This window comes from Loxodonta africana, chromosome 21 (genome assembly GCF_030014295.1).
Source record: "Loxodonta africana isolate mLoxAfr1 chromosome 21, mLoxAfr1.hap2, whole genome shotgun sequence".
NCBI classification, from domain to species: Eukaryota; Metazoa; Chordata; class Mammalia; order Proboscidea; family Elephantidae; genus Loxodonta; species Loxodonta africana.
In genome coordinates, this window is record NC_087362.1 from 27,903,231 (window position 1) to 27,929,944 (window position 26,714).

General features: G+C 40.5%; 1 long non-coding RNA gene across 1 annotated transcript; it reads right to left on the reverse strand.

Annotated features, from left to right (window-relative positions):
• Positions 1 to 6,876: 6,876 nt before the first annotated feature.
• Positions 6,877 to 25,720, reverse strand: LOC135228354 (uncharacterized). Its single transcript, XR_010318816.1, has 3 exons — positions 21,931 to 25,720; positions 9,824 to 10,034; positions 6,877 to 8,946 (listed from the first exon to the last, which is right to left on the reverse strand). It is a non-coding gene; the product is annotated as an uncharacterized LOC135228354 (long non-coding RNA).
• Positions 25,721 to 26,714: the final 994 nt, after the last annotated feature.

Sequence of the window (26,714 nt, forward strand, 5' to 3'; positions counted from 1 at the left end):
AGCCACACAGACAAGGCTTCTGCCTTTCAGAAATTTGGAGTGTGGAGACACAGGCAGGGATCAAGTACATATTTCCACAATTATTTAAGTGCAATTGAGTAAGTGCTATAAAGGAAAATATGGGAGGCTATAAGGTCATCATGGACCAGAAAGAAGTGAACCCATTATATGGGGTTAGAGAAGGCTTTCTGAAGGGAGTGCCCTTGAAGAAGACCCAAAGAGGAAGCATATGGTCACGCTCTTAGTATCTGCTCATCAACTCCTGGCTTCCAGTCCTGGGCCAAAGGAGAATAAACCTGCTAGACACGGAGGTTGGGTAGGATCACATGGGATAAAACATTTACAACATATTAAAGGATTATTCTTGTTAAGGGTATAGTCATGACTCTCACATAGATGAATACATTTCAAAAATTGTATTTAACTCATTAATTAAGATGTTCCAACCAGTTCAAAGTAGAATTCAAAACACTATACTTACATAGTTAAATCAGGAATGCTAAAATAAATTTATAAATACAAATGATCTTTTTTTTCGTGGAAGAAGGAGAAGATTGAATTGTCCCTCCAACAAACAGGGTATATTTTGCTATCAATAATCTATAACCTATATAGTTGTGAAGTAGCTCAAAGACAATGAAAGACAGGCATAGAGCCCGCACAGAATCAGATAACCTGGAAGGGTGTGAAAGACAATGTCTTGTTTTTCACTGAAGACACCCAGTATTCTTTTGGCCCACTTCAAAGTCTTTCACAATTTTCACCTACAAACATAAGCTGATTAAAATATATCCAGAATATATAGAGCACCCCTGCAAATCAATTATAAAGATAAAACAATTCCATAGAAAAGTGGGCCAGAGCATTGAACACGTGTTTTACAAAAGATAAGCTGAAGGCCATGAAACATATGAAAAAGATGTTAAACCACAGTAGTCACCAGGGAAATGAAAATGGAAAACCACACTAGAGAAAGTAGTTCTGATTCCAGCAATGGTGGAGGAGCTTGTATCAGACTAACCCTTTGACAGAGAACAGTTATAAACTCTGGGAAAACTATTTTTAGAATAACTATTTGGAGGCATGGAACGTGATCAAATGCAGGCAGACACTGGAGAGCATTCTTCCCTTTGAATATTTGTCTGAAGGCACTCTCCAGTCCACACAACCTGGTGCAACCAGAGCTCAAGCAGAACACTGAAGTCTTACTGGCTAAAGGAGTCAGATAATGAAACTCTGGACTGCATTTCCCGAGCTACCAAGTTAAGGGAAGATACACAGTGAAACATGACAGAGCTGAAATTCGGCAGCACTGCCTTGTTTTTCTGGGTCTCTTAAGTTTTCCACCTTTGACAGAGTGAAGTCTTACCACTTTTCCCTCACTTGTTTTAGCGGAAAATATTTGAGCATTCCTTCTATAACATGTTTCCACCTTACACAGGTTTTGGTTTTCACAACTTTTACTGTGCATAAAAGGAGAAAGCCCACTAACTGGAAGAGATCCATATTTATGCCTATTCCCAAGAAAGGTGATTGAACCAAATGCAGAAATTATTAAACAATATCATTAATATCACAGGGAAGTGAGATTTTGCTGAAGATCATTCCAAAGTGGCTGCAGCAGTATATTGACCCGGACTGGCCAGGAATTCAAGCTGGATTAAGAAGAGGACATGGAACTAGGAATATCATTGCTGATGTCAGATGGATCATGGCTGAAAGCAGAGAACACCAGAAAAAAGTTGTGACATTTATGATTATGTGTCCACAGTCCTATTCCATGGTTCTCACTGTTTGGCAGTCATATAATGTGATCACTTCCCTGTTGATATTTGATATGTGATCACCCCATGATGGAAACTGCTGTGAGTAGCTGATCAGTTGAAAGAAGATTTCCAGGGGTGTGTGGTCTGCATTCGAGTGTAAGTGGACATTCTGGTAAGGCTTGGGGGCTTTTTGCTCATTCTGGATTCTGCTTCTGGCGCTTGTTCATCTGACCTCTGGTTCTTGGGAATTGAGCTAACAACTTACCTGTGCTGTTGCTGCCAATCTTGGGATTCAATGATCTTCACAGCCTGTGAACAAGAGCCCTACTCCCTGACCTGCTGATCATGAGTTTGCCATCCTTCTCAGCTACATGGATCTTGAGAAGCCCCTATCCTAATCCATAGATGTGGAATGTCCCAGCCTCTACAACCGTGTGAGCCGTGTCCTTGATATGAATCGCTCTCTCTCTGTGTATGTTGTTTTTGCTTCTCTAGTGATCCCACTCTAAAACATTTGGTACCGAGAATGGTTCGAGACAAACAAAATTGTATGGATGACTTTTCTAAATTGGTCCTCAAGTCTGGTTAGTCTTAAAGGTGTTGATGACTCTTCTCCCAGTAGCAAAGAGGACATTGTTAATCCATGGCATAAGACGACAATTCGAATACGCAAAATATCACCACCAATAGATCAGGTATTGGTGAAAGGCGAGGCTTTAGGTAAAGGCATGTGTGACACTTTCCTACAAGGAGGATGAGAAGTATAAGGAAGCTGGGTGGTTTGTCCTAATTTTGGTAGAAACTGGTGAAAGAAAAGGATAACCTCAGGCCTTCAGAGTCAAAGCTCAAGTGCTGCATAAATGACCTCAAAGTTTACACTACTGCCTTGAAAGAAAACCTTATTTCTTGTAGTAACGGAACTGACATTGCAGAAAACCAAACCCAGAGTCTAGCTGAATTACAATGGCAACTCAAGTGCCAACATCAAGAGATGTCTGAAGTTAAAGTGAGGACATTTATTGGGAAGAAATGGGATCCTGAAACTTGGGATGGTGACATATAGGCAGATAATCAGGAAGCTGGAGACACTAAGTCCCTAAATTCCATTGAACCACTCCTGCCAACAGAACCTGCCCACTCACTCCCATCTGAAGAGATTACTCCATGTTTGTCTGCTAAATCACCCTGCCCAGTAAAACCATTAGCCTACCCACTTCCATCTGATGAGATTAACCCCACTGCATCTAAAGCATTGTTGTCTGAGTCATTGCCTGGCGATTTACAAGACAAACCTGAATGTTCTCAAAACATTTCCCCACCACTTTTGGCTCCTAGACCTATAACTAGACTTAAGTCTCAGTGAGCCCCAAAGGGTGAAGCACAAAGTGTGAACCAGGAGGAAGTATTTATGCTACACTCCAAAAGAACTGCTTGACTTTTCTAATAAGTACAGACAGACACCTGGGGACTATGTGTGGGAATGGCTATTAAGGGTGTGGGATAATAATAAAAGGAATATAAAGATGGATCTGTCTGAGTTTATTGATGCGGGATCACTAAGCACAGATTCTTCATTCAATGTTTCAGTTCAGGAAGTTTGAAAAGGGTCTAATAGTTTATTCGATTGGGTTGCTGAAGCATAGATTACATGGTGGCCTACACTAAATCAAGTTGAAGTACCAGACCAGACTTGGTGTACTCCAGAAGAAGGTATTCAAAGGCTTAGGGAAATTGGCACGCTAGAGTGAATTTATCAGGTTAGAATGACAGACACACACATGGAGCTCCCAGAGGACACACCTTTTACCAGAACTGTGAGGAACAAATTTGTGAAGGGAGCCCCAGCATCCTTGAAGACCGCTGTGATTGCTAATTTATGTAAGAGAGATTTCACAGTGAGAACTGCCCTGGCTGAACTAAGACACCTAACTACAATGGGGCTGGTTGGACCCATTGGTGGAAGGGGCCAAGCGGCAGCACTCAATCAGCAAAGACAAGATGGGCGTGGTTACCGTAATGGACAACAGGTCAAAGCAGCAATCAGAGTAGTCTGACTCATATGGACTTATGATACTGGGTACTTAGTCATGATGGCTCTAGGAGTGAAATAGATGGGAAATCTACTAAATATTTACTTGATCTGTACAAGTGGATGGATTCTAGGTCAAGTGAACAGCACTCTAATTGGTATCTCCAGAAGAGAGAACCATGGCCCCTCAAGCAATTCCCAGACTTGAGTGAGTTTAAAGACCTACAACTCCTTGATTGAAGGGGAGGCTGTTGTCCCCTTGAGGAAGGACTCCAACACACTGCCAAAAGCTTATACTGTTAATCTCTCACCCAGCCTTTCTTGAAGGGATCTATATAGCCTTTTATGAGGGAATGTTCTTTGGGAGAAAAGGAAACAATTAGAATTTTCTTTACTGGCTTTGAACTGACAGTAATTCCAGGAGACCCAAAATATCACTGTGGCCACCAGTCAAAGTGCGCGCATGTGGAGGTCAGGTTAATAATGGAGTCTTAGCTCATGTCCATCTCATCGAAGGTCCACTGGGCTCTGAACCCATCCTATAGTGATTTTCCCAGTTCTGGGATGCATAATTGGAATACATATACTCAGCAACTGTCAGAGCCCCCACATTTGATCCCCAACAAATGAAGGAAGGGCTGTTATGGTAGGAAAAGCCAAGTGGAAGCAATTTCCTACATCGGAAAATAATAAACCAAAAGCAATTCTGCATTCCTGCAGGGATCGCAGAGATTACCACCACCATCAAGGATTTAAAGGATGCAGGGGTGGTGATTCCCACCACACCCCCATTCAACTCACCTATTTGGCCTGTGCAAAAAACAGATGGATCTTGGAGAGTGACAGTGAATAATCGAAAACTTAACCAGGTGGTAACTCCAATCCCAGCTGCTGTTCCAGATGCAGTTTCATTGCTTGAGCAAATTAATACATCACTCGGTACCTGGTACGCAGCTATTGATCTGGCTAATGCCTTTTTCTCCATAGGTGTTTTGAAGGACCATCAGAGGCAGTTTGCCTTTGGCTGGCAAGGCCTGTCATACACCTTCAGTTGCCTGCCTCAGCACTACATCAACTCTCCAGGCCTTAGTCATAATTTAGTCTGAAGGGACCCAGATAATCTTTCCCTTCCACAAGATGTCACACTGGTCCATAACACTGATGGCATTATGCTGATCTGATCTAGTGAGGAATAAGTGTCAATGACTCTGGGCTTATTAGTAAAACATTTGCGTGCTAGAGGGTGGGAAGTTAATCCCACAACAATTGAGGCACCTTACATCACTGAAATTTCAGGGGTCCAGTGGTGTGGGGTATGTTGAGATATTCTTCCAAAGTGAAGAACAAGTTATTACATCTGGCTCCTCCCACAAGAAAAAAGGAGGCACCATGCCCAGTGGGCCTCTTTGGATTTTGGAGACAGCGTACTCCTCATTTGGGTGTGGTACTCCAGCCTATTTAACAAGTGACATGAAAAGCTGAGAGTTTTCAGCAGGAGCGAGAACAAGAGAAGACTCTGCAACTTGTCCAGACTGCCATGCAATTGCTCCATCACTTGGGCTATTTGATGTGGCTGGTCCAATGGTACTTGAAGTGTCAGTGGCAGATAGAGATGTGTTAGGAGTCTTTGGCAGTCCCCTATTGGTGAATCAAAAACAGACCCTCAGAATTTTGGACCAAAGTCCTGACGTTCTCTGCAGATAACTACTCTCCTTTTAAGAAACAACTTTTGCCTTGTTACTAGGGCTTAGTGGAGACTGAATGCTTAAACATGGGACACTAAATCACCATGTGGCCTGAGCTACCCTTCATGATCTCGGTGTTGTCTGACCCACAGAGTCGTAAGGTTGGACACGCACAGCAGCTCTCCACCATTAAATTAAAGTGATATATACAAGATCAGGCCCAAGCAGGACCTGAAAGAACAAGTATGAGGAAGCAGCCCAAATGTCCATGGTGTCTATTTCTGCCAAGTTAGTTGAAAAAGTCACTTTGGAAAACAGCTTAGTATCGTCTTCATATGTGACTGTTCTAGTTTTCTAGGGTACCTTAAAAAGCCATCACAAAGCAGGTGGCTTTAAAGAACAGAAACCTATTTTCTTACATTTTGGAAAACTAGAAGCCCAAATCAGGGTATCAACTGTGTCAATTTTTTCCGAGGGCTTTGAGAGATGAACCGCTCTCTTGAATTCCCCTAGTTTCTGGGGGCTGCCAGGAATCCTTCGTGTTCCTCTGCTGCTTATAGATATATCTGCCTCTATCATCATATGATCTTTGTCTTACCCCTATGTATGACTCTCTCTCCATGTCTGTTCTCTCCTTTTATAAGACACCATACAGAAGAGGTTAGAACTATAACCTACCCTACCCTTATATGACTTAACTGATAATACCTTCAAAGAAAGACTATTTTCCCAATCAAGATCACATTCACATATTCAGGAGTTGGGATAGCAACATATCTTTTTGAAGGACACTATTCAATCCATAACATTTACATATCTACATACTATATGACCAAGCAATTCCACCCCTAAGTGTGTACTCAAAAGAATCCCTTGCATTTATAAACCAGAAAAACACATACAACAGATCATTTGGATCACTTGGTATTATATCAGAAAAGCAGGACCACAGTTAATAATGAAGATTTATGTCAAGGGTTAGAATTTGTACAATTGGGAAAGCTGGGAAAGGAAAGGTGTGAAGGAGACTGGATCACTCAGGGCCCAGACAGAAACAGAGCCAGTAGGAGGAACACATTAAGAGATTTCTTGCAAGGAATTGGCTTATGGAACTGTGGACTCTGGCTAGGCATGTCTGAAATCTGTAGGGCAGACCATCAGGAAAGACATGCTGGAACTCTAGGGCATGATCCAAAGCTGCTATTGTTGTTGTGAGTTGCCACTGAGTCAGCTCCAACTCATGGTGACCTTATATATAACAGCACAAAGACTTGCCCAGTCCTGTGCAAAGGCAAGTTACGGGGCAAGGTTTCTCAGCTCAGGAATAAGCTTTGCCTAGGTTCTTGCCTTCTACTGACCAAGAATGACCAGGAGAGGCTCAGAGGTTCCACACAAACAAAGGTTTATTAGCAGCAGAATGAAAGTGAATGTTCGCAAGCTGGGAACAGAGAGGGATCAAGCAACGCTACCTTCTGTTCCCCTGAACAAAGGTTTTCTGGGGCTTATTTGGGTTTAGTGAGGATAATAGGATAATGAATATTTAGTAGGTTTCTTTAAGGGGCAGATATTTGCCAGAATGGCAGTGCATACTAAATAGCTACATGCATCTGGAATCCAAGATACAACCTGTAGCAAAGGCTCCTGGGACTGGATGGCAGGACTTATCATGGAGTGTCATGCCTGCACAGTCACTCCCCATGGTACCAGTTCAATTCCTGTCGAGGGTACTTGCATCAGGCGGAGGTCATCTGTAAATCACCTTGCGGATGTCTGCACATGCTCCAGGGACCAGATCCAGCCAGTCCTTCTAAAAGGCATCTTACAAGGGAGTACATTGTTTGTTCTTTCCTTATCACACATTCCAGGATGGGGCTTTTAAGTCAGTAGCCAAGCACATAATTTTTGTAAGTAAGTTGCAGGTGTTGCAGTGTTCCTTGCCTAGGGGCTCAGTCTCTTCCCTATCAGTCTCTGTATCTTCCCTATCTCAGGCAGAATTTCTTCTTCTTCAAGGAATCCTCAGCTCTGATCTGAAAAAAAATGATTCAGTCTGGATCACCCAGCTAAAACAATCTCCCATAAAGTCAACTGAAGATGGAGTTTGATCACATCTGTCAAATACCTCCACAGCAACAGATTGAAGAACTGGGGGCTGTAACCTATCCAAGGTGACACACAAAACTGACCTTCATAGGAACCGTAGTAGAAACAGAGAAAAATCACTGACCAGGGACCATGAAAGGGAGCTGGTGCCAATGTCCATGGATGGCTCTAGCTTCTGCATCTGGTGTGGACCCAATGTCTCTGTAAGTCATCAAGCCAGGGACTTGAAGGAAAGCTGGACAGAAAGCAGTGAAAAACAAGAGCAAACAGGCATCTATAAAGGCAACTGAAGCTCATGGAAAAATTTTTGGAACCTGAGTTTCGCTAACCTCTAGAAGAAGTTGATGACCTTCACCACACACATACTGTGGCCTGGGACACAGAAGAGTTGAAGAAGACATGGTGGAAGCTGAAGAAGAACTAGTCTATGCCAACAACTTGAGTCTGCTGATCAGCAACGGCACACATGAGCAACACCTGGAACTCTATACCTGCCTCCTCTCAAACATAAGGACTGCAGCTTCATCTTTGTCTTCCAAATCTTCTCTTGTGATCATCCCTGACTTTAGTACACATTCAGAGAAGGAAATTCTAAGAAATGTAGTTAGAGCTTAGCTAAGTTGACATACTCCAAAACTACCACAGTCCATTCCTTGACAACCAAACATGTCTCTTTAAACCTTTTTTTCTTCCAGATACAAACAATAGCAAACTTATTTCCACCGAACATGTTGAAACTATCCCACATACATCTTAAACATGTTCACCATCTTCCCAAATAAAGAGATAATTCAATCGATCACTTTAACTAGTTTTGAATGATGTTTATTTCTCTCCTTTGATGAGTTTCCTAGTACCACAAAGTGGCTGACTTAGAGGAATGGAAATTGATTTTGCCATAGTATGGAGGGTAGGAGTCTAAACCAGGGTGTCAGCAGGGCCATAACCTCTGACATTTTTAGAGGAAGATCCTGTCTTGTGTCTCCCAACTTCTGGTGGCCTCAGGCGTTCTTTGGCTTGCAACTGAATAACTCCAATTCCACCTCCAATGTCACATGGCTGTCTTCAGTCTTTTATAGGATATTAATCATATAGGATTAGAACCCTGTCTTAGTTATCCACTGCTGCTATCACGTCAGTACTGCAAGTGAGTGGCTTTAACAAACAGAAAATTTATTTTCTCACACTTAGGAGGGTAGAAGTCCAAATTCAGGGCACTGGCTCTAGAGGAAGACCCTCTCCATTTGTCAGCTCTGGGGGAAAGTTCTTGTCTCTTCAGGTTCTATTCCTTGGCTCCTTGGTGATCTTCATGTGATATGACATTTATCTTCCCCCATCTCTGCTTGATCACTTGCTTGTTTAATCTCTTTTGTATATCAAAAAAAAAAAGAGAGAGATTGACTTATGACACACCCTACACTAGTACTGTCTCATTAACATAACAAAGAAAAGCTATTTCCAAATGAGATTTTAACCACAAGTCTAGGGATTAGGATTTACAACACATACTTTTGAGTAACACAATTCAATCCATAATAGACCAACGTTACGGCAGTATGACCTCACATTGTCTGTTAACATCTTCAAAGACTCTGCTTCCCAAAAAGATCACATTCAAATGTACTGGGGTTAGGACTTCAACATTCCTTTTTGGGCAACACAATCTAAACTAATAAATAATAGGTTACCCCAGATATCTTACAACTTGAATACTGAGACATAAGATAAATCTCTACTAGTGCATCTTATGTGAGAAGTAGAGGAAAGAAAGGGAGAAAACAAGAAAAGAATTACAGACATACTCTATTTTGGTCCCATTGTGTAGCCACAACCCAATTACCTCCTTAGGTAATTGGTTTAGTCATGGTCCATTACCCCAGCTAGGAGACTAACTCCTCTTTTTTTTTTTTTTTAAGTTTCTTTGCCTGTTGTTTTATTGATATGAGGAGCCCAAAGTTTCCGGGAGAGAGTTTCTACTTCCAGTTTAATGGAACCATTGCTAAGGCCCCTGGTAGAAGCACTCTCCCATATGTAATTATAACTACTATACTACTTTTTTTTTTATACTACTATCAGGATCCAATGTTGGAAGGAAAAGAATTCAAGATCCATGTAGGTTAAAATTCTATTTTTGGTACAAATTTCTATTTTGGTTATTTTTTACTGCATAACAAACCACTCCAAGCTTAGTGGATTTAAACTATGTACTATCATTTTGACTTGGCTTAGCTTGGGATTCTCACCTGAGGCTTCTCATGTGGCAATAGTGAGATTTTGGGTGGAGCTGGAGTCATCTGATGGCTTAAATGGGCTGGAAGATCCAGTGTGGTTCCCTCAAAAGGCTGGTGGTTGATGCAGGTTGGTAGCTGGGAGTCCAGCTGGAATAACTGAATGGAGTGTCTACATATGGCGTTTTCATAGGGCTGGGGCTTCTCACAGCATGACAGCTGAGTTCTAAGTAGGAAGAGCCCAAGTGTTAGTGTTCCAAGAGGCAGGAATTGCTATACCTGGAAATTGCAAAGCATCGCTTCTGTCTTGTTATCTTGATCAGAGCATCCCCAAACCCCACCCAAGATAAAGGATGCTGAGAAGTGGCACAGACACATTGCCTAAAAGCTTGTGGCATGGGAGAGACAATTGTTGCCAAGTTTGGGAAATGTAATTGGTCACATTTATAAATGTTTAAGGTACCTCTGTTTATAACGGCAGTCCTAGAAACAAGCCAAAAGCACATGTATGAGAAAAATTAAGAAATAAAATCAAATCTTCAAAGACTCTTTTTATAAATAAGATGCACAGTGTCAGGGAATAGGATATGATATTTTGGGGGCCACCATTCAACCCACTACACATACTCAGATACCATTACAGGCACACTATATAGAAACAAAATTAAATTTTGAAAATACCAAATAGTAGCAAAATGTGGGTCACCTAGAACTCCTAGTAGTATTTTAAATTTGTAAAATCACGTCGATGTTTAATATTTTCTAACATAGTTGAATAAATTCAAACCATAAAGGATTCACTCCTAGGTACACACTCTAAGGAATTTCATATACAAGTGCACCACAAGACACATACAAGGACCTTCATGCAACAGTGTTCATAATGACCAAAAAATGGAGGATAAAACTAAAAATTCTACAAACACTAGAATGTATAAATATACTGTGGCATATGCATAAATTTAATTGAAGTGAGAATCAGTAACACAATATAAATACCTTAGCATGGATGATTCTTGCAAACATAGCATTAAAAGAAACATGCCACGAAAGAGTATATGCAGTATAATTCCCTTTACATAAATTTAACAAATAGAGTAAACCAAAATATATTTGTTTGGGGATATATAATAGAGATAAAATTCTAAAAGTGGGGACTTTCACATATGACCACTTTGGAGTAACTGGCACTGGTATTGATCTTCTATAGTAAACCCTTCAGATCACTGTCATGTCACTGAACTGACAAGAGATTGTGGTTTGGAGAGTCTAAAGTGGTTGGAATTAGTAGTAGAGAGAACTGGAGAGGAGGGAACAAGACAGAAGGAAAGTACCAGGCATACACACATAAATGTGATAGAGAATGCTAATGAAAACCAAACTGCATGTGTAAAGGGTATAACTCTATAAATTTGGGAAAAGTACTCCTAGGAGTCTGTAAGTTGACAAATCACCAGAGCATACACACGTCTGGGAGACATTGGAGTTTGATCCAGGTAGAATGTAAAGACCACTGTTACTACCCAAGGCATTCAGGAGACACCTCAGAATGGCCACGCTTTAGTGGTAGACCTGCTTGTCCAAACAAAGTTCAATAGTCATGAAATCAATCAACAAAGTCTAGACACTGTAACATCCACAATATCCACCACCCAGTGAAAAATTACTAGATAAGCATAGATGCAGGAAAATGCAGCCCATAACAAGGAGAAAATTGGTGAACAGAACAGGTCCAGAAATGAAAGAAATGGTGGAATTAACTATTATAAATAAATGCAAGATTTTTTAGAAAATAATATACATAATAGTAAAGGAAATAAGACATGTAAGCAAAAGCCAATAGAATTTGTACAGCTGAAAAATGCAATATCTGAAAGAAAAAATTCATTCATACAGAAAGAAATAAAATATGCAAAATGAAGTACAGAATGAAAAAAGAATAAAACAAAAAAGAAAAGAGACTCAGGAATCCATACAACAATAGCAAGCAATCAATTTTATAGGAAATTGGCAAAGAAAATAGAAAAACCCACAATTAGAGTTGGAGATTTCAACTTTCTCACTAAATGATAAAACAATCAGACAGGAGAAAACAATGCATGGAGTATAATTACACTTTTACAAAATTCTAAAACAGACAAAATTTATCCATAGTAACAGAAAGAAGTTCAATGTGTGGGGCTGGGAAGTGACGAATGACTGCAAAGGTGCATGAGGGAACTTTCTGGGATGATGAAAATGTTTGATATCATAAATGTGGTAGCGGTGATATGCGGGAATATCTAAAAAAAAAAGAAACGTAAAGTGGGTAATAATTGTTCACAAAAATCCAGACACTGATTGCCTCCCTGAAAAGAGGCACTTGGATGTGCTTAGAGTAGGTACACTGTCAAGATTCTAGTTCTTCAACTCAAATATTTATAATCATTCTTTTCACTTTGTGTATTTGTTATATATGCTCTTTTGTATACCTGTTACAATTCACAAATTTTATGTATTTTTAATCAGACTAATGAATTTGTGAAGGTATTTATTCCCTAGAAAATAGAGGTATTATAGTTTTTATATACACAAATGTCCTAATCAGATTTATGCTTGCTTCAGGAAAGTTAATTTACTAGTAACTGAAAATATCTTGGAACATTGAGAGAACAGAGGCAGAGAGACCACGAGAAAAGAAACTACCATAAAATGAAAGGAAAGAGATTCCAAATTGATGCTTTTCTTGTCCCCCTGAGGCAGGCTTCCAAAATCTACTGAGTGTGCTGCCCATTGTTTGCCATTCCCTGTGTATTAGTTATCTATTGCTGTGTAACAATTGCCAAAAGCTTAGCAGCCAAAACAACACACATTTATCTTCTCCCAGTTTCCATGGGTCAGGAGCCTCAGGAAGGCTTAGCTGGGTCATCTACTCAAAGTCTCATCAGGCTACAGTCAGGAATTAGTGAAGGCTGTGGTCTCATCAGAGGCTCAAAAGGGGAAAGATCCATTTCCAAACTCCCTCACTTGTTGGCAGAATTTATGTCCTTGCAACTAAGGAACAATGTCCTCATTCTCTTGCCAGTTGTTAGTTCTGGGTATCTATCTGTCCTAGTGGCCCCACAGTTCCTTGCCAGGTGGTCCTCTCACATGCCCTCTCACAACATGGCAGCTGACTTCTTCAAAGCCAACAGAAGACTCTGTCTCTCCAATTTGCTTAGAAAGAGTCTTACGTAACATAATGTTATCATAGGACTGACTATTCCCTCACCATTTCCATATAATATAACCTAATCGAAGGACTGTTATGGAATAACAGTCTCTGTACTTGTGGGTGTAATACCCTTTGGGAGTAAGGTTTTCACTGTTATGTTAATTAGATCATATCACTATAGAGTGTGTCCTAAACCTAATCACTCCTGAGTAATATAAACAGAATCATAGACACAGAGACATTATGGAACATCATAAGGAAGACAGGTTCCATGTGAGGACTGTCCACAAGTAAAGGAACCAAGGAATGCCTGGGGCTAATGACAAGGAAGGAACTGACATGGTCAAGACCCTGATTTGGGTTTTCAGCCTCCAGAGCTGAGAGAAACTTAATTTTTGTTCTTTAAAACCACCCACTTGTGGCATTTCTATTATAGCAGTACTAGGAAACTAATGGTCTGTTCCACAGTCTGCCCCTTGCCTTCTTCTGACTGATTATATTCTGTGGAACAGATCATCAATTTCTCATATGCAAGTTCAAGCTGAAACTGAAGAAAATCAGAGCAAGTCCACGAGAGCCAAAATATGACCATGAGTATATCCCACCTGAGTTTAGAGGCCATCTCAAAAATAGATTTGATGCATTGAACACTAGTGACCGAAGACCAGATGAGTTGTGGAATGACATCAAGGACATCATCCATGATGAAAGCAAGAGATCCCTGAAAAGAAAGAAAAGACCAAGGTGAATGTCAGAGGAGACTCTGAAACTTGCTCTTGAGCATCGAGCAGCTAAAGAAAAAGGAAGAATTGATGAAGTAAAAGAACTGAACAGAAGATTTCAAAGGGCCTCTCGAGAAGACAAAGTAAAGTATTATAATGACATGTGCAAAGAGCTGGAGATGGAAAACCAAAAGGGAAGAACACGTTCGGCGTTTCTCAAGCTGAAAGAACTGAAGAAAAAATTCAAGCCTCGATTTGCAATAGTGAAGGATTCCATGGGGAAAATATTAAACGACGCAGGAAGCATCAAAAGAAGATGGAAGGAAACACAGTCATTATACCAAAAAGAATTAGTTGATATTCAACCATTTCAAGAGGTGGCATATGATCAGGAACCGATAGTACTGAAGGAAGAAGTCCAAGCTGCTCTGAAGGCATTGGTGAAAAACAAGGCTCCAGGAATTGATGGAATATCAATTGAGATGTTTCAACAAACAGATGCACCGCTGGAGGTGCTCACTTGTCTATGCCAAGAAATATGGAAGACAGCTTCCTGGCCGACTGATTGGAAGAGATCTGTATTTATGCCTATTCCAAGAAAGGTGATCAAACCAAATGTGGAAATTATAGAACAATATCATTAATATCACACACAAGCAAAATTCTGCTGAAGATCATTCAAAAACAGCTGCAGCAGTATATCGACAGGGAAATGCCAGAAATTCAGGCCGGTTTCAGAAGAAGACGTGGAGCCAGGGATATCACTGCTGATGTCAGCTGAATCCTGGCTGAAAGCAGAGAATACCAAAAGGATGCTTATGTGTGTTTTATTGATTATGCAAAGGTATTTGACTGTGTGGAACATAACAAACTATGGATAACACTGAGAAGAATGGGAATTCCAGAACATTTAATTGTGCTCATGAGGAACCTTTACATAGATTAAGACGCAGTTGTTTACACAGATCGAGGGGATACAGATCGGTTTAAAGTCAGGGAAGGTGTGCGTCAGGGTCGTAGTCTTTCACCATACCTATTTAATCTGTATGCTAAGCAAATAATCCGAGAAGCTGGACTATATGAAGAAAAAAGGGGCATCAGGATTGGAGGAAGATTCATTAACAGCCTGTGTTATGCAGATGACACAACCTTGCTTGCTGAAAGTGAAGAGGACTTGAAGCACTTACTAATGAAGATCAAAGACCACAGCCTTCAGTATGGATTACACCTCAACATAAAGAAAACAAAAATCCTCACAACTGGACCAATGAGCAACATCATGATAAACAGAGAAAAGATTGAAGTTGTCAAGGATTTCATTTTACTTGGATCCACAATCAACAGCCATGGAAGCAGCAGTCAGGAAATCAAAAGACGCATTGCATTGGGCAAATCTGCTGCAATGGACCTCTTCAAAGTGTCGAAGAGCAAAGATGTCACCCTGACGACTAAGGTGCGCCTGACCCAAGCCATGGTATTTTCAATCACATCATATTCATGTATAAAGCTGAACAATGAATAAGGAAGACCGAAGAAGAGTTGACGCCTTTGAATTGTGCTGCTGGCGAAGAATATTGAATATACCATGGACTGCCAAAAGAACGAACAAATCTGTCTTAGAAGAAGTACAACCAGAATGCTCCTTAGAAGCAAGGATGGCGAGACTGTGTCTTACATACTCCGGGCATGTTGTCAGGAGGGATCAGTCCCTGGAGAAGGACATCATGCTTGACAGAGTGCAGGGTCAGCGGAAAAGAGGAAGACCCTCAATGAGGTGGATTGACACAGTGGCTGAACCAATGAGCTCAAGCATAACAATGATTGTAAGGATGGCGCAGGACCGGGCAGTGTTTCGTTCTGTTGTGCGTAGGGTCGCTATGAGTTGGAACCGACTCGAGGGCACCTAACAACAACATCAACAAGGAAACTAATACACCATCTTACTCATAAGCCCTGCCCACACTCAAGCGGAAGGGATTATACAGGGCATGTACACCAGGAGGTGGGAAATTTAGTACCTTTTTTTCCCCAATTATCCCCGCCACACTCTGGACCCACCTGATCCTATCAGTGGGGCACCCATGGTGAATGCTGAATGGAATATACCCAGTTTACAGAGAGACATAGCCCATGCCCTTAAGATGCGTGGGTTCATGAGGCTGGAGTCCAGAATTCTTTTTCAATCTATAAACAACCTTATGTAAGACTACTTCACACCCAGGAAAAAACAAAGCTGCGGTGCCACTTTTACCACCTAAGATGATGATTGTACTATCTTTGTCTATCTGCACCAAGAGGCCTCCTGCTGCTGTCCATAATGCCACTCTAGTTAGCCCTGGTGAAGATGTTCTGAACAGCTCTCCATGGTCTTGCTTTTGTTTGTCTCCACAACATATTTTAATAATAGGACTACTTTTGATAGACTTCTTCCAATTGATTATTTTGATGGTGTTACCCATGGTTCTGATATTGTATAAGCTTTACTCTATAATTGGATGCAAATGTCAAAGGCAATTCTTGAAAGGTACAGTCAATTTGGTAAAAATGATAACATAATTACAGTAACCTATATGTTTCTCCAGAAACTGGTGCCTCCTGATAACATGACCAAGCACCAGTCACTGCAGAAGGGCATCATGCTTGGTAAAGTAGAGGGTCAGTGAGGAAGAGGAAGACCTTCAACAAGGTTGATTGACACAGTGGCTTCAACAATGAGCTCAAACATAACAACGATTGTGAGCATGGTGCAGGGCTGGGCAGTGTTTCCTTCTGTTGAACATAAGCTCACCATGAGTCAGAATCAACTCAATAGCACCTAACACAGCAACAACTTATATCTATACTTGGAGTCCCTGGATGGAATAAACACTTAATGTCCTCCACTGCTACCTGAAAGGTGGGAAGTTTGAGTCCACCCAAGGTACTTTGGAAGAAAGGCCTGACAAGCTCTTTCTGAAAATTTTACCCATAAAAACAATATGGACCACAGTTCTACCCTAACACACATGGGGTTCCCATGAGTCAGAATTGACTCAATAGCAGCTGGCTAACTGGTTTATGTCTATATTCACATTTTAAATTAATAAAGATCAGAAAAGGTTAGGGCAGCCAGAGAAATATAAATATGCTGAGTTGTTCCTTTGTTGAGATTATAAAAAAGATACTCTTCGATTTTCAAGTTTGATAAGTACAGAAATAAATCTTTGATGTTTCTTTAGAATGTAAAATTACCATATTTACATTACACTTGGATAACGATAGACAATTGTCTTAGGCTGAGTTCTCTAGGGAAGCAAAATCAGTGAAGCATCCACATATATATATATATATAGACAGAGACAGAGAGACAGAGAAAGAAATTTCTATCAAGGAACTGACTCACATGGTTAGAGAGGTGGGAAACTTCCAAGTCTGTGATGTGGATCAGGATGGAGGCTTCTTCAGACTCATGGAGCTGCAGGGGCTGGCAAAGCCAAGATCCAGACTGCAGAGGCTGACAAACCCAAAGATCAGCAGACAAACTGCTAGCTCAATTCCCAAAGCCCAGAGGTCAGATGAATCGGAGCCAGCTAGAAGATCCAGCATAAGCAAAAGCCAGCGAGCTTTATCACAAAATCCTCCTATATTGGAAGCAGGCCAAGGAAAAGCCCTTTCAACATATTGGCTATGCACAACAGATCTCATCCTGGAGGTGATTACATCATTAAAAAACTGCAAACTGCATCATAACTGCCAAACCACTGTGAATCATGGCCCAGCCAAGTTGACACACAACCTTAACAATCACAACAAGGAAGATTCTCCCTACAGGAGAAGCAGGGCGTAATAAAAGAATAATTGAGACACCCAAGGTAGGGGCCTTCACATTGCCTGCCCAGCAGGATTTCAGAATTTCCATAAATCATCTGTGTCTTCTATTCTTGTTAAATGCCATTTTCCTGAACCTTTTCCATCACTGTATATTGTTTCACTTACAGGCTAGAGGGAATAATTTCTTGTTTATATCACAGTTCATAGGATTACAGGGCACCACTGAGGACCTAATGGAAATAAATGAGCACATCACTTATACATCTTGGCCTTTGGGTTTTTTCTTATAGAGTTGAAAAATGCAATATCTGAAAGGTAAAGAGCACCTGAACAGACAGCAATTTAAGTATCCAAAATGAAGCACAGAGAGAAGAAAGAAGGAAATAAAAATTAAAGAAGACCCGGTAGCGCATACAACAATAGCAAGAAGTGAAAATACATTTCCAAGCCCCCTACTCTGTGACGAGTCCTGACCAGAGAAATGTCAGCAATCATATACCATTTCTGGGCCGGGCCCCTAAAACCTCCTCTGGGACCCACTAGTTAGAAAGAAACTGGGGCCCAGAGTGATGTCGTCACCCATGATGGCTGTCTCAGGCCAGAGTGTGAGCATAAATAAATCAATGAAATGTCAAGCCACTGGGACTTGGAGGCATTATCCAATACCAGTTGGACTAAAGCAACGGCAAAATAAGTCACGCCGATCTCTTGAATCATCTGAGCTGTCTGCAGGAGATACACTAGAGTGATAGTCAAAGAATAAAAAGGGTCATCAACCCATAAGAACAAGGAAATTTTAGAAGAGACAACAACAGGTAACAAAATTTCGTATAGTGGGAAGCAATGGGAAAGGTTTCCTGGGTTATTATCAGGACTATTGAGGATCTGTGACCCTCACACCCCAAAAAGAAGTGTGCTGAAGCCCTAGTCCCTGCACCTATGAATGTGACATTGTTTGAATATAGAGTCTTTCTTTTGGTATGTTAATGATTATTCAGGCTTCGAGCCTCCATAACTGTGAAACAATAAATTTTTGTTTATTAAAGCCACTCACTTCTGTTTTTTTTCATTCTGGGAGCACTAGGTAACTAAGACTAAGATGGCACAAAGTAAAGACCCACAAAGAATACGGCATGTGAAACCAAACAAGTAAATTCATCCTGGAAAGGAACATGAGAGGAGGGTGGCAAGTATTTCTGAAGTCCAGGGCAAATAAAAAAAGTCTAAAAACTATTTAAAAGCATTTATAAACAGTAACTGAGCTTCTGGAGACCCTCCCACCCTCGCCTCATTATCCATTCTGGAATAAGATGGAGATCGATATGTACAAGGCATCCATCCACTACTACTCAGGGAATCTGGTAGACATCAGGGAGAGAGGAGAGCTATGAGATTGGAAATAGGGTCACTGAGCGGACCATCAGGCCACAGTCCTTTTGATGTTGCCCAGAACACTGGAAACAAGGTCAATCCCCCAAGAGAAAAGACCTACTGATGTTTAGATTTGGAGTTTACCAACAAAACTGTGCATTCCCACTTAATCGCACTAGTTAAACCAACTGGTCAACAAACTCCACTCACCCACACAGAGCATTCGGTCATGATTTAGTGATGCTCCATTCCTAAAACAAAAGAAAGACAACATCTCCAGGCATTTGAGGAAATCTTTTAGCATGAAAAACAAACAGGAAATAGAGACAATTCAGGAAACAAAAGAAAACTTCCAAAAAGCTGTGAATAATACATACCTAGGTAGTTGTTGCATTCAAAAAGCAAGAGTGAGGTGATGAAACTGAACATACATAGAAAAAGAAAGTGATCTTGAACATAAAATCTCTGTTAGCAAAAAATTTAAAAATTCAACAGATGCACTTAAAGACAAGGTGGAAAACAGAATAAAAAAGAGTTGGAAAATGAGAAAGTTAAAACATCTAAATAATAGACATTCTCCAGAGGAATTGGAGGGGAAGGGATTGTTAAATAAACAATACCTGAAAATGTCCCACAACCAAGAACAAGAGTTTCCATATAGTAAAAGTATAGGGAGCAGCCAGTACAATAAAAGAAAAAGATCCACAAAAGAGACACTTGTACCCCAGGGTTCACTGTAGCGTTATTCACAATAGCCAAAAGAGGAAACAACTCCAGTGCCCCTCAATGGATGGATGTACTAACAAAATCTGGTTCTTGCATAAAAGGGAGTATCATTCAGCCATAAAAAGAAATGCTGGTACATGAGGCAAAACGGAGGAACCTTAAAAACATGATGCCAAATGAAATAAGCCAGACACAAAAGGACAGATACTGTCTGATTCTATTGATGTGCAATGTCTGTAATAGTCAAATTCAGAGAGACAGAAAGTAGATTAGAGGTTACCAGGGACAATAGGGAGGGGAGAACAGGGAGAAATTGCTTAATGGGGGTGCTGAGTTTCTGTCTGCAGTAAAGTAAAAAATATAGAAATGGATAGTGGTGATCGTTGAACAGCATCAGGAATTTAATTAACCTCACTGAAATAAACATTCAAAATTCTTAAGATGTCAAATTTTATATTATATGTATTTGGCCATGATAAAACAAAAATTAAATATAAAAGTAAAGCGTGGTAACATTTCCAAATACCATAGATAAAAATAAAAGTTTCTAACAGCTGCCATTAAGAAAACGTAAGGTCAGCAATGTTAGGAAGCAAACTGCCCCACTCCTCACATTGCTCCTCCTGGGCCTTCAGTCCCCTATCCTACCCCACTCCTACCCTGGAAGTGGAAAGATGTTTACCTGATTGATTTGTGTGGGACCAAAAAGGTGGCCCCTTCTACAGACAGCTCTCTTTTGCCCATTATACAGTGGACAAACATGTATCACTCCAGAATCAGTATTAGGAAGCGTATTGTTGGTGCACTTATGAGCACATCCTCCAAACATGTTCGTTTAGAAATAAAGCTGACCTCCTTTATCGGTGACAGAGTAGAATTCCTCCATAGCATTTACTGGGCTATAATCTTAACAGGCTGCTAACGGAAATGTTGCCAGTTAGAACCCACCCAGCATTTCCTCATGAGAAAGACCTGTCAGTCTGCCTCTGAAGATTACAGCCTAGAAAACCACATAGGGAAGTTCTACTCTGTCACATGGGATCACTATGAGTTGGAATCGACTTGATGGCACCTAAGAACATCAACAATCTTAACAGAAGTAGTTTGTCAGGGCTTTCTTTCTCAAGGCTGCTGACTGGGATCAAACCACCAATACTTAGGTTAGCAGCCAATGACTGCAAACCAAGCTCCCATATAAATGATAAAAACAAAAAAAGGGAAGCATAATTACCTCAAAGTAGAAACTAGGACACAATGAAAAACAGTCCAAAAAAAACTGAAGAAAAATTATTTTCAATTTAAAATTCTACATGCTCTTAAACTAAATAAAATGTGAAGGTGAAATAAAGACATTCTCAGACACGTAAGATCTCAAAAACTTTTCCTTCCAGTCACTCTTCTTCAAAAAGCTACTAAAGGGTGTGCACCAACAGAATCACAGAGTAAATCAGGAATAAAGAAGACACACACTTGAGAGAGCCAGGAATCCAAAACAGGAGAGAGAGGTAGGGAGACTCCTGGATGATGATAGGAGTGAAATCAAAGGTGATACTCTGTTATCAGGCCTAGAAAGTGACCAGTCCAAAGAGAAGGAGGATTATGGGGAGTCCATGAAAAGTGTCCCCAGGGGAAAAAAACTACCTGCTGACAAATGAAATATATTCCTAGTAAATGACTTTCTCAGTTGGAAAATATTGAGAGAGGAAATTGTTTCTCCTGTCAGAGTGTTTGATAATGAATTGCTGAAAGGTATAGAAAACTGAGAAAAAAGTGGGGGGAATAAAAACAATTCTTAAATCTATGGGTAATAAGAAGTTATGTATGAGACGTCCAATTTCAGAACACTGACAATGTACCTGTGTGGTACAAATGGTTAACAATCTCAGCTGCTACCTGAAATGTTGGAGGTTCCAGTTCACCCACAGGTGCCTTGGAAAAAAGGCCTGGGGCTATACTTACAAAAAATCATCCATTGAAAACCCTGTGGAGCACAGTTCTACTCTTGGTACTCTGACACATATGGGGTCACCATGAGTCAGAATCGACTTGACAAAAACTGGTTTTTCTGTTTGTTTCATTTTGTTTTCCTTTTAGATAATTGCAAACACCACTCAAAACCCAGCACCAATGCTTAATTAAGTGAAAGAAAAATGTTTCAATAAGTATAGAATAAAAACGTTAAGTAATAAGCATTGGGTCTGTGCACTTGATAACATTTTTCTTTCTAAATGCTGCTTAAAATAACAGCGTATTATAGAAGAAACAACATCCTGATTTTTAGAAATACAAGTGACACAGACCTGCCAATAAACTTTGCGGGTTCAACAGAGCAGTCCCATTCAGCCGTAGGTGTCTGGTGGGCACTGCTACTCCACTACAGCTCCCTCACCAGGGAGCTGATGGCAGCAGTGTCTCCTCAAGACCATGGTGAGCGTGTGATATTCCCACAAGGAGTCGTTCTCCACCTTTAGAGACAAAAATAGACAACTTTTCATAAGAAAGATTTACTCTGTCATCTGAGGTTATTGCACTTTGTTTGAAAGAGGCCCTATGTAGAATGAACTCACACCTCTATTGGCAAAGTTTAACACAACCAGGGGAAGGAAGGGAAAATGTGGCCAGGCTGATTCCTGTGCTTTACAGACATTCGTTCCATATTTCACATCCCCGTGTTGTTTCTCTAGCTCTGCACACTGCTGATGCTGCTACTCCTACTGCTGCTGCTCCTTGTCTCAGATTCACAGTCCAGATCTCTGCCACCAAAGATTACTGATTTACTTTAAGTTTAATACCCATTTACCATTTTCACTACTGCTGTTGTTTTAGTGAAAGACTTTTGCATGAATTAGCCAATTTTCTAAAAACAGTGCCAACATTTACCTTACCTTTTCTAATAACAGTTCCAACATCTAACGACATTTAACTAACTCTAACCCCTTATCCGAATGACAGGCAAGATGAAGAAATTCTTATAACACTGCATAGCCTTTAATCACAATGGGTTCCCCACTTAGTCCCCGGGAAGAATTCACCCGGGACAGTAGTCTTCAGTACGAGAAGTCTGTAAGCACCCAAGACCAGAATTCAACCAGAATTCTTTGCTCATGACCTCCTCCTTTCACTGCTTAAATCTACAAAAGCCTCCTCCCAGTTGCACACCTTCCCCAAGGAGAGCTATCAGGACCACCATGTCATCTGCCTCCAACTACTGCTATATCTATTAGCCTAAGCCTTTTCTTCTGACAATGGCAATAGTGTAAGGAGACACCCCTGTTACACACTGAATTGTGTCTCTCCCAAAATATGTGTTAGACCACCCAACAACACCAAAGTATACATTATTTTCCAATGCGCATGGAACATTCTGCAGCAGAGACCACATCTAAGGGCACAAAGCAACCCTCAGCAAAATCCAAAACGATGAGATAACACAAAGCATATACTCTGATCAAAATGTCATAGAAGTAGAAATTAATAACAGGAAGAGCAAGGGAAAAAAAATCAAATACATGGAAACTGAATAACACCTTGCTTAAAAACCACTGTGGAATAGAAGAAATCAAAGATGCAAGTAAAAAATTTCTAGACTCAAACAAGAATGCAAACACATCATACCAAAACCTTTGAGACACAGCAAAGGCATTGCTCAGTGCTCAGAGGTCAATTTATAGCAACAGATGCACACATCAGAAAAGAAGAAAGGCACAAAATCAAAACATTAGCTGTACAATTCAAACACATAGAAAGAACAGCAAAAGAAGCCCACAGACACCAAAAGAAAGGAAATAATAAAGACCAGAGTAGAAATACATGAAACAGAAAAGCAATAGAAAGAATCACAAAACCAAAAGTTGGTTCTTTGAAAGGATCAACAAAATTGACAAACCACTGGCCAAACTGACAAAAGGAAAACAAGAGAGGAAGTAAGTAACTCAATTAAGAAATAAAATGGGAGACATTACAACAGACCCATCTGAAATAAAAAGGATCATTACCGAGTACTGAGATACTGTACTCCAACAAATTTGAAAACCTAAAGGAAATGCACATATTCTAGAAACACACTACCTACCTAACTAATGCAAATGAAGTAGAAAATCTGAACAGAACTTTAGAAAGAGAAGAGATTGAAAAGATAATAATAATAAAACTCCCAACAACAAAAAGTCCTGGCCAAGATGGCTTCACTGTGCCCCTCTGGCAGAATTCTACCAAACATTCAAAGAGTTTGCACCAGCACTACTCAAACTGTTTCAGAACACAGAAAAGGATGAGGTATTTCCCAATTAATTCTGTAAAGCCAGCATAACCCTGATACAAAAACCAGGCAAAGACACCACAAAAAAAGAAAATTACGGACCCATATCTCTCACGAGTATAGATGCAAAATTTTTCAAAAAAATTCTAGACAATAGAATTCAGCACCATATCAAAAAAAATAATACACCATGACCAAGACAGATTCATAAGAGGTATGCAAGGATGATTCAACATTAGAAAATCAACCAAAGTAAGCCACTTCAGAAAGAAAAGAATTACATGATAATAATATCTCAATCAACACAGAAAAGGCATTTGTAAAGACCAACACCCATTCCTGATAAAAGCATACAATAAAATAGGAATAGAAGGGAAATTCCTCATCATAATAAAGGGCATCTATACAAAACCAAGAGGCAATGTCATTCTCAGTGGAGAGAGGCTGAAAAATTTGCCTTTAGAATGGGAACAAGACAAGGATACCTTTTATTACCACTCCTAGTTAACATTCTGCTGGAAGTCCTAGCTAGAACAATAAGGCAAAAAAGAGAAATAAAAGGCATCTAAATTGGTGATGAAGAAGGAAAACTATCCCTATTCACAGATGGTGTGATACTACACACATAGAGAACCCAAAAGACTCCACAAGAAAACTACTGGAACTAATACAAAAATTCAGCAGAGTAGCAGGACACAAGATAAACACGCAAAACTCAGCTGGATTTCTATACACCAATAAAGAGAACTATGAAAAGGAAATCAGGAGAACAACACCACTAGCCCCTTAAAAAATAAAATACTTAGGAATAAATCTAACCAGGGATGTAAAAGACGTATACAAAGAAAACTACAAAAAACTGCTGCAAGAAACCAAACAAGACCTACCTAAATGGAAAATCATACCATGCTCATGGATAGGCAGGCTTGATTTTCTGAAAATGTCCATTCTACCCAAAGCAGTCTACAAATACAATGCAGTCTTGATTCTAATACTAGCATCATTCTTTAAGCAGATTGAAAAACTAATCATTCACTTAATATGGAAAGGAAAGAGGCCCCAGATAAGTAAAATATTACTGAAGAAGTGCAATGTAGGAGTCGGAGCACTGATATATAACTATGGTAGTCAAAATAGCCTGGTACTGGTACAATGATAGACACATTGACCTATGGAACAGAATCGAGGACCCAGATGTATATCCATCTACCTACGGCCACCTCATCTTCACAGACACTCCTAAATGCCTTGAGAGACAGAGCTACTGGGCTGAGGGCTGAGGACCCCGGTCTCAGGGGACATCTAGCTCATTTGGCATAACAATGTATAAAAAAAAATTGCTCTACAACTGACTGTGGTGAGTAGCAACTGAGGTCTTAAAAGCCTATGAGTGGCCATCTAAGATACATCTACTGGTTCCATCCTGGCTGGAACAAAAGAGAATGAAGAAGAGCAAAAACGCAATGGAAAGATTATCCAAAGGACTAATGGACCACATGAACCACAGCCTCCACCAGCCTGAGCCCAGAATAACTAGATGGTGCCAGATTACCAACACTCACGGCTCGGGCAGGGAGCACAATAGAGGGTCCAAAAACAGAGCCGAAGAAAAATGCAGAACAAAATTCAAATTCACAAACACACACACACAAAAAAGATCAGCCTTGCTGGCCTGACAGAGACTGAAGACACCTGAAGAGTATGGCTACCGGTCACCCCTTTAACTCAATACTGAAGTCACTTCTGAGATCCACCCTTCAGCCAAAGATTAGACAGGTCTATAGGACCAACAATAACACATGTGAGGGACATGCTTCATAATTCAATCATGTATAGAAGACTAAACAGGCACACTAGCCCAGAAGCAAAGACAGGAAGGCAGGAAGGGACAGGAAAACTGGAAGAATGGGGTGGAGAAGGGTAGAGTGTTGACACATCACAGGGTTGGCAACCCATGTCACAAAACAATTTCTGTATTAACTGTTTCATGAGAAACTAATTTGCTCTGTAAACTTTCACCTAAATCATATTTTTTAAAAAAATCAATCATCAATATACTACAATGGAAAAAATATATATGTGTTAGAATTCTAGCCCCTATACAACTAATCTAATATAATGTAACCACCTTTCATAATGCAGTCTAATGTAATCGATCTATCAGTTGAGGTCATACCAGTGTTAGATGAGCCCTAAAACTAATCACTTCAGAGATTAGACACAGAGACAAAGGGAACACAGACACTATCTGACAACAGGGATAGATGCATTCAGAAGCTCAGGAATGCCAAGGATGGCTGGCAGCTACTAGAAGCTGAAATAGTTAAAGAACTGGCCTCTAGAGCCACATCCTGAGTTTGGACTTCCAGAGTCCTAAATGCTGAGACAATAAATTTCCTTTCCTTAAAGCCACCCACTTGTAGAATTTACAGCAGCACTATGGAACTAAGACACCGTCACGCCCAGGGTGCAGGACAAGGCAGTCTCATTTGGACAATCTTCAACTCTGTCAATCACATACTACATTTGGTGGTCCAGGAATGGAAACATTCCATTTTCCTCCTTCTACCCTCCCGGTCCCACAGTCCTGTAGACTTATCTCCATAATCCCCAACACTTGCCAAAAGCTCCATTCATCCTGCCCTGGATCCCGGCACCTTTCCCGCTCCAGGGCAAGTACCCATCTGGTCAGTGAGACCTCCAGCCTCTCACAGAGTACCTCCTGAGATTTCCTTGCTCGTTTTACATCAGGTGGGCTCTTTCTTGGGTGACAATGAGCTGCCAGAGGTGTGGGGTACAGCAGTGGCAGGGAGCCTGTGACCCCTA